The 7722-nt window shown below is 43.5% G+C and overlaps 1 long non-coding RNA gene across 1 annotated transcript; it reads left to right on the top strand.

Annotated features, from left to right (window-relative positions):
* Window positions 1–528: 528 nt before the first annotated feature.
* LOC132970623 (uncharacterized) lies at window positions 529–842 on the top strand. Its single transcript, XR_009672245.1, has 3 exons — window positions 529–632; window positions 708–732; window positions 809–842. It is a non-coding gene; the product is annotated as an uncharacterized LOC132970623 (long non-coding RNA).
* The last annotated feature ends 6880 nt before the right edge of the window (window positions 843–7722 follow it).

Raw genomic sequence — 7722 nt, 5'->3', positions numbered from 1 at the left:
CCATGGACTCCACCCCCAGACTAGAACAAAACTTTCACGTAGGTCGGCCATTTTTATTCTCTCTACAGAGGAGTGATGTCTACGGCGAAAACTCGGGGGGGGGGGGGGTCATTACATTTAAAGAGACACACACACCAAAACGGAGCGTTCTGAGAGAGCTGGTTTATACAGGGTCACAAACCTCCTCTGGTGCTTGATTCATGTTATATTTTGAACAAAGCACAGATGTTTCATTTAGACCACAGGGGGACTGTTTGAAAAGGTGGAGGAGGGGACTGTTTGAAAAGGTGGAGTAGGGGACTGTTTGAAAAGGTGGAGGAGGGGACTGTTTGAAAAGGTGGAGGAGAGGACTGTTAGAAAAGGTGGAGGAGGAGACTGTTTGAAAAGGTGGAGGAGGGGACTGTTTGAAAAGGTGGAGGAGGGGACTGTTAGAAAAGGTGGAGGGGGACTGTTTGAAAAGGTGGAGGAGGGGACTGTTAGAAAAGGTGGAGGAGGACTGTTTGAAAAGGTGGAGGAGGGGACTGTTAGAAAAGGTGGAGGAGGAGGACTGTTAGAAAAGGTGGAGGAGAGGACTGTTTGAAAAGGTGGAGGAGAGGACTGTTTGAAAAGGTGGAGGAGGACTGTTTGAAAAGGTGGAGGAGGGGACTGCTAGAAAATGTGGAGGAGGGGACTGTTTGAAAAGGTGGAGGAGGGGACTGTTAGAAAAGGTGGAGGAGGGAACTGTTTGAAAAGGTGGAGGAGGAGGACTGTTAGAAAAGGTGGAGGAGGGGACTGTTAGAAAAGGTGGAGGAGAGGACTGTTTGAAAAGGTGGAGGAGGACTGTTTGAAAAGGTGGAGGAGGGGACTGCTAGAAAAGGTGGAGGAGGGAACTGTTTGAAAAGGTGGAGGAGGAGGACTGTTAGAAAAGGTGGAGGAGGGGACTGTTAGAAAAGGTGGAGGAGAGGACTGTTTGAAAAGGTGGAGGAGGACTGTTTGAAAAGGTGGAGGAGGGGACTGCTAGAAAAGGTGGAGGAGGGGACTGTTTGAAAAGGTGGAGGAGGGGACTGCTAGAAAAGGTGGAGGAGGGGACTGTTTGAAAAGGTGGAGGAGGGAACTGTTTGAAAAGGTGGAGGAGAGGACTGTTAGAAAAGGTGGAGGAGTGGACTGTTTGAAAAGGTGTAGCGTATCTACTTTTAATATTTATATATATGTATAACTCGGGGCAAGTAAGGAAACTAATATTACTTGCAGTAATTAATGAATCTATAAATCGGTCTCATATCATTGGGATGAATTCTCAAGTAGTAAAAACCATAAAATTACACAGACAAAGAATTGAAAGTTTATATGAAAGTTTAATAAAGAAAAATGATGAACAGAAGAATTTAAAGGAAATGCACAAGTAATATCAGTATAATTACGACAGTGATATAACTTGAATAATAATATTGAATTGTTTAAGTTGCCATGGTGAGATCCTTATGTCAAGTTTGGAGTTTAACTATATTGTTTGAGGGATTTAACGAAGTGGGATTTTAAGAAAGAAGATAAAAAGGGAACTTAAGAAATTTGGTGAAAGTTGACTCTGAGGCTTTGATTCGGATACCACAAGCTTGACTCAACACCCCAATCTCATAATCAGAACGCTTCCTTACTGAGACGTAGTGTTCAATTGAACTCCGCCGAATGGTACCAAGACTACCCGTCGAGTTCTTTCGGATCAGGAATGCCGATGGCCCACAATAACCGCCGTAGCAGGTCTGGTCGGAGTCGACAATGAGATGGGTCTGAAGAAAAACACAGCGGTCCAACAGTCGTCCGTGGGTCCTTCTCTCAGCGGCTCAAAGAGTCTTAATTAACGTTCGTCAGGATGGACGCTCGTTGATCCTCACTTGACTTGAATGGTCACTTGTAGTCAAATGTGAGGATAGAAAAAAATAATGTTCTGGAAGACGAATGATCAATACTTCAAAAAAAAGGAAAAAGACAGAGGCGCTCAATCTTAGGCTGTAGGAAAAAGCCTTAGGATGCGGGCATAAAGAATCAGGGTTGGTTTAAGTTGGATTCGAGTTCTGCAGGTCTTGCGAATCCGGACTTAAATTCAAAGAGTTTCGCGTCGGCAAAACTTGAAGAACAAAGTGGTTTGGAACAAGAATTTAACAAGAGACGTCTAAGAGAGTTTAGAAGAAGAAGTTACGAGGGAAATTTACAAGAAGCGTTACAAGAGAGAAAAAAGCGAGAAGAAGCGAGAAAAAGCGTGCGCTGCAGAGAGACGAGCCACTTTATCCTGGGGATTACTTTTACGAGGGGGCGGGGCCTAATATCTAACCCGCCTCCGATGTTTAACCTTTTAATTTAATCCACTCCGAGTCCTTTACTTATTAAGATCATAAATAAGAACTTTGATCATGTGAACATCACCATGTCAATATTCGTATGTAGAATTATCTCAGACATTAAACATTTCAAACAATTATGCAATGAAATAGACATTACGTCCAACCGGAAGACAGTTAGACGATTTCCGCCTGTATGGGAATGAAATCAGCATTAAACCATTCAACATTCAAACACACATTAATATAGTATGAAGGGTATAATATCATATCTTAAAATACTAAATTTATAACTAGGGCAAAATCACATATCAACTATCGTACTTCCTCCGTCCTGAAACTCAGGTCGGCACAGCGCTCTTGCCACTAGGGGGCAGTAGTGCTCCACGTAAGACTCAAGTAGAGTTCATCAGGTAATGTGATTTAGTTTCTCAATATCTAAGTTTGTCATAGATGATCGTAGTGGAATCTAACTTGCATGAAAGTGTTAGTCTTGATGTCATGGATACATATATCCGATTCAGGGATTGAACCGAAATTATTTTATAACAGAAATGGACTATGTTGGTTAAGGCAGTTCGTTCAACGGGTCTAAAAGCTATTAAGTCCGTTTGAGATAGTCCAGATCACATCAAAGGCCTCCCCTGCCGTGTTGATTAACTCGGCAGACGGCTGTCTTCCTGGGATTGTTTATTCTGAGAGTCGTTCACACGTATCCAAGTGGTCTGGTTCACCAACGTAGATTAAAGGCTTATTGCAAAAAGGTTTGTTTTTATGACGTCCTGTTCTTCACATTCCGATGCAAAGTCTCTTCGAAACAGTTAATCAAATGAATGGCTTTTGTTATCAGTAAACAGGAAGAGTGGGGTTTTCATTTGTGTCCTGTGACTTTGGGCTCACTTCAGGTCAATACGTTACATCTCCCCCCTTTTGGGATGAAGGGTCCCCGAAGAGAGAGTCTGCAGGCCAATCCAGGTGTGATGCAAGAGCAGCATCAGTAGCAGGTGTGAGCAAGCTTGTGTACCAGATATATGTGTAAAGGATAAAACAAAAATATAATTAAAAAAAATTATTTATTTTTTTTTGTTTTTCAAGGGCGGCTATACAGGGCCTAATAAATTGAGGAAGGGATCTAAGATTAAGTATGTGGTATGGGCGTTAATTACTTTGGGTTTCAGAAGGGTAAACGTATGGTGGCTGGGCCTACATTAGGGTCTACGTCACAAAGGGCTAGTTCTATGAGAGCAGGGGTTTCGGTGTCGGGGTCATTTTCTTCATGATCATGGGAGGTAACTGTCATTCTGTTCCGTCTTTTGCAAATACGTAGTTTGGACAATCCAGCGGTGCATTTGTCGAGTCTACGCAGGAGGGCTTGAGTGCGTTTAGCGCAGATGAACGCTATACCAAAGGTTAACACATATCCTAGTCCTACAGTGAAGGTGAGTAAGGTGTCAGGGGTGGACCATGCGTAAGTTATGGGTCGTATGGGTACCTTGTCTGGTGATGCGTTAACTTGTAATATGTTATCGACTGGTGTCACGTCAATAAGCTGGGTTCCCTCGTATTGTATCTGAGCTAGGGTGTTGGGGTCCAACTCCATAGTGTGGGTGCTGAAAAAGTCAGGGAGTTCAATATCACTGTCGTATTGTTCAGGGTTTAAGTGATAGAGGGCCATGTCGTCAATGTGTAAGATCGCACTCTGGATGAATGGATGAGTTAATACTGACGGACTCTTCAGGCAGCGGCCTCTACCATCAGTGTGTGAAAGTGTATGAATGGATGAGTTAATACTGATGGACTCTTTACACAGCGGCCTCTACCATCAGTGTGTGAATGTGTGTGAATGGATGAGTTAATACTGATTGACTCTTTACTCAGCGGCCTCTACCATCAGTGTGTGAATGTGTGTGAATGGATGAGTTAATACTGATGGACTCTTTACTCAGCAGCCTCTACCATCAGGGTGTGAATGTGTATGAATGGATGAGTTAATACTGATTGACTCTTTACTCAGCAGCCTCTACCATCAGTGTGTGAAAGTGTATGAATGGATGAGTTAATACTGATGGACTCTTTACACAGCGGCCTCTACCATCAGTGTGTGAATGTGTATGAATGGATGAGTTAATACTGATGGACTCTTTACACAGCGGCCTCTACCATCAGTGTGTGAATGTGTATGAATGGATGAGTTAATACTGACAGACTCTTTACTCAGCAGCCTCTACCATCAGTGTGTGAAAGTGTATGAATGGATGAGTTAATACTGACAGACTCTTTACTCAGCAGCCTCTACCATCAGTGTGTGAATGTGTATGAATGGATGAGTTAATACTGACAGACTCTTTACTCAGCAGCCTCTACCATCAGTGTGTGAAAGTGTATGAATGGATGAGTTAATACTGACAGACTCTTTACTCAGCAGCCTCTACCATCAGTGTGTGAAAGTGTATGAATGGATGAATTAATACTGACGGACTCTTTACTCAGCAGCCTCTACCATCAGCGTGTGAAAGTGTATGAATGGATGAGTTAATACTGACGGACTCTTTACTCAGCAGCCTCTACCATCAGTGTGTGAAAGTGTATGAATGGATGAATTAATACTGACGGACTCTTTACTCAGCAGCCTCTACCATCAGCGTGTGAAAGTGTATGAATGGATGAGTTAATACTGATGGACTCTTTACTCAGCAGCCTCTACCATCAGCGTGTGAATGTGTATGAATGGATGAGTTAATAGTGATGGACTCTTTGCTCAGCGGCCTCTACCGTCAGCGTGTTAATGTGTATGAATGGATGAGTTAATACTGATGGACTCTTTACTTAGCGGCCTCTACCGTCAGCGTGTGAATGTGTATGAGGGGATGAGTTAATACTGATGGACTCTTTACTCAGCGGCCTCTACCATCAGTGTGTGAATGTGTGTGAATGGGTGAGCTAATACTGACGGACTCTTCAGGCAGCGGCCTCTACCATCAACGTGTGAATGTGTGTGAATGTGTGTGAATGGATGAGCTAATACTGATGGACTCTTTACTCAGCAGCCTCTACCATCAACGTGTGAATGTGTATGAATGGATGAGCTAATACTGACGGACTCTTTACTCAGCGGCCTCTACCATCAGTGTGTGAATGTGTGTGAATGGGTGAGCTAATACTGACGGACTCTTCAGGCAGCGGCCTCTACCATCAACGTGTGAATGTGTGTGAATGGATGAGCTAATACTGATGGACTCTTCAGGCAGAGGCCTCTACCATCAGTGTGTGAATGTGTGTGAATGGATGAGCTAATACTGACGGACTCTTCAGGCAGCGGCCTCTACCATCAGTGTGTGAATGTGTATGAATGGATGAGTTAATACTGACGGACTCTTTACTCAGCAGCCTCTACCATCAGTGTGTGAATGTGTATGAATGGATGAGTTAATACTGACGGACTCTTTACTCAGGAGCCTCTACCATCAGTGTGTGAATGTGTATGAATGGATGAGTTAATACTGACGGACTCTTTACTCAGCAGCCTCTACCATCAGTGTGTGAATGTGTATGAATGGATGAGTTAATACTGACGGACTCTTTACTCAGCAGCCTCTACCATCAGTGTGTGAATGGATGAGTTAATACTGACGGACTCTTTACTCAGCAGCCTCTACCATCAGTGTGTGAATGTGTATGAATGGATGAGTTAATACTGACGGACTCTTTACTCAGCAGCCTCTACCATCAGTGTGTGAATGTGTATGAATGGATGAGTTAATACTGACGGACTCTTTACTCAGGAGCCTCTACCATCAGTGTGTGAATGTGGAGGTGTGACCTGCGGTGTGAAAGAGCTTTGAGTAGCACCGAGAGCACAGAGCTGAGGACGGCGGCAGCGCAGACGACCATGACTACACAGCGGAATGACGAGGACGCACCAAGACAGAGAGCAAGAGAAAGATGAGAGAGGAGGTGCTGTGGGATATGTGCAGGAGTGAAGAACAATACAGGCTCAAGTGCATCTACCGTTGACCTTTAACCCTTATTAACCCTTCATTTTTCTGGTGAAGGAGCAGGTCCAGGTTTTTCTTCTTACTTATATTGATTGATGGATATTGATGACTATTGTAGTAATGATGTGTTGATCTGTTATTGTGTGTTTGCTAACCCCCAAAGGGGGGATTATGTTGTAGTTTGAAAAGGTTGAATCAATCAACAGAAACACACAATCTGGACAGCAACAGGCACAAACCAATATTTATTTAACCTCTGAATTTAGCCATAACAGCCAAGGTCATGTTCTGACACATGTACACACATACCCAGCCACCCTTTCCTGGTAATAGACCAGTTTGTCCGGCCAAGAAACCTCTAGCAAATGGTCTTTATATAGCACACATGTTGTAATTGCTCAGTGTGTTGATTGCCCATAACAGGATGATTGGGATGCTATGAAAGAACTGCTCCAAGAGAAATAAACAGATCCTCAATTCACAAGCCATAGTCTCTGTCTGATTGTTCAAGAGCATTTACTCTTCTACAACAGCAGCTTGGCTTCTTTCATCACTTCTGACCTTGCTTCCCCCCAGACAATACAATTGATTAGTGATTGACTGATCACTTTTAAAGCTCGTCTTGGCCTTGCCCCAAATGACATCACCGAAATGTTGATCCCCTATGAATCATATCGTGACCTCAGTTCCTCAGGCAGCGCCCTTCTGCTCGTTCCAAAGTCGAGGCTCAAATCTAAAAGGAGACTTTTTAATCTGGGCCTCTAGACTTTGAAACGAGCTGCCTGAGGAGAATTAGAGACATCCTCTTTAGACTTGTCTATGACTCGTCCTTCTGTCCTCTGCTGCTTTTATATACTTATTATTTTATTCTTCCTTGAATCTTTTTTGTTGTCCTGACTTCCTGCCTTTGCTTTGTCTGTCAAAGCTCATTGTAAGCATCTGTTTTTAGAGTGTAAATACACAATTTATTGGAAAGAACCCTGGTGATTCAACAGCTTTCATTCATCTTTACATCTACATCTGTGGCGCCCTCTGGTGGAATAAAAAGCACACAGCACCTTCTGTTAGTGAAACAGTTGCGAGCTGTCAGAAAGCTGCACAGTTTGTATTCATTGATTCATCATGCGACGAGATCCCATGTGACAGTTATCGAAGAGGAGGCTGTAGTCGGAGCCGCCTGCCGCCACAAAGTCAGCTACCGTCTTCCTGCCCTCGAAATCTGCAATTTCAACGACCTGCAAAGTTAAAAACTAGTTTGATCCACTGAGTTTGAGCTGTAATGATATGAAATGTATTAAAGTGAAGTCAGAGTTTTACCCTCCACTGTGAACTCATGTGTCGAACGTCGACCACCACTGTGTTAGAGGAGATGCCGTAGTTTCCTCCTTTGTGAACGAGCCACTGAGCGCCAT

The sequence above is a fragment of the Labrus mixtus genome, unplaced genomic scaffold (assembly GCF_963584025.1).
Source record: "Labrus mixtus unplaced genomic scaffold, fLabMix1.1 SCAFFOLD_53, whole genome shotgun sequence".
In the NCBI taxonomy this organism is placed as follows: Eukaryota; Metazoa; Chordata; class Actinopteri; order Labriformes; family Labridae; genus Labrus; species Labrus mixtus.
The sequence above is the reverse complement of the archived record's forward strand: the minus strand, read 5'-3'. Positions and strand labels throughout refer to the sequence as shown.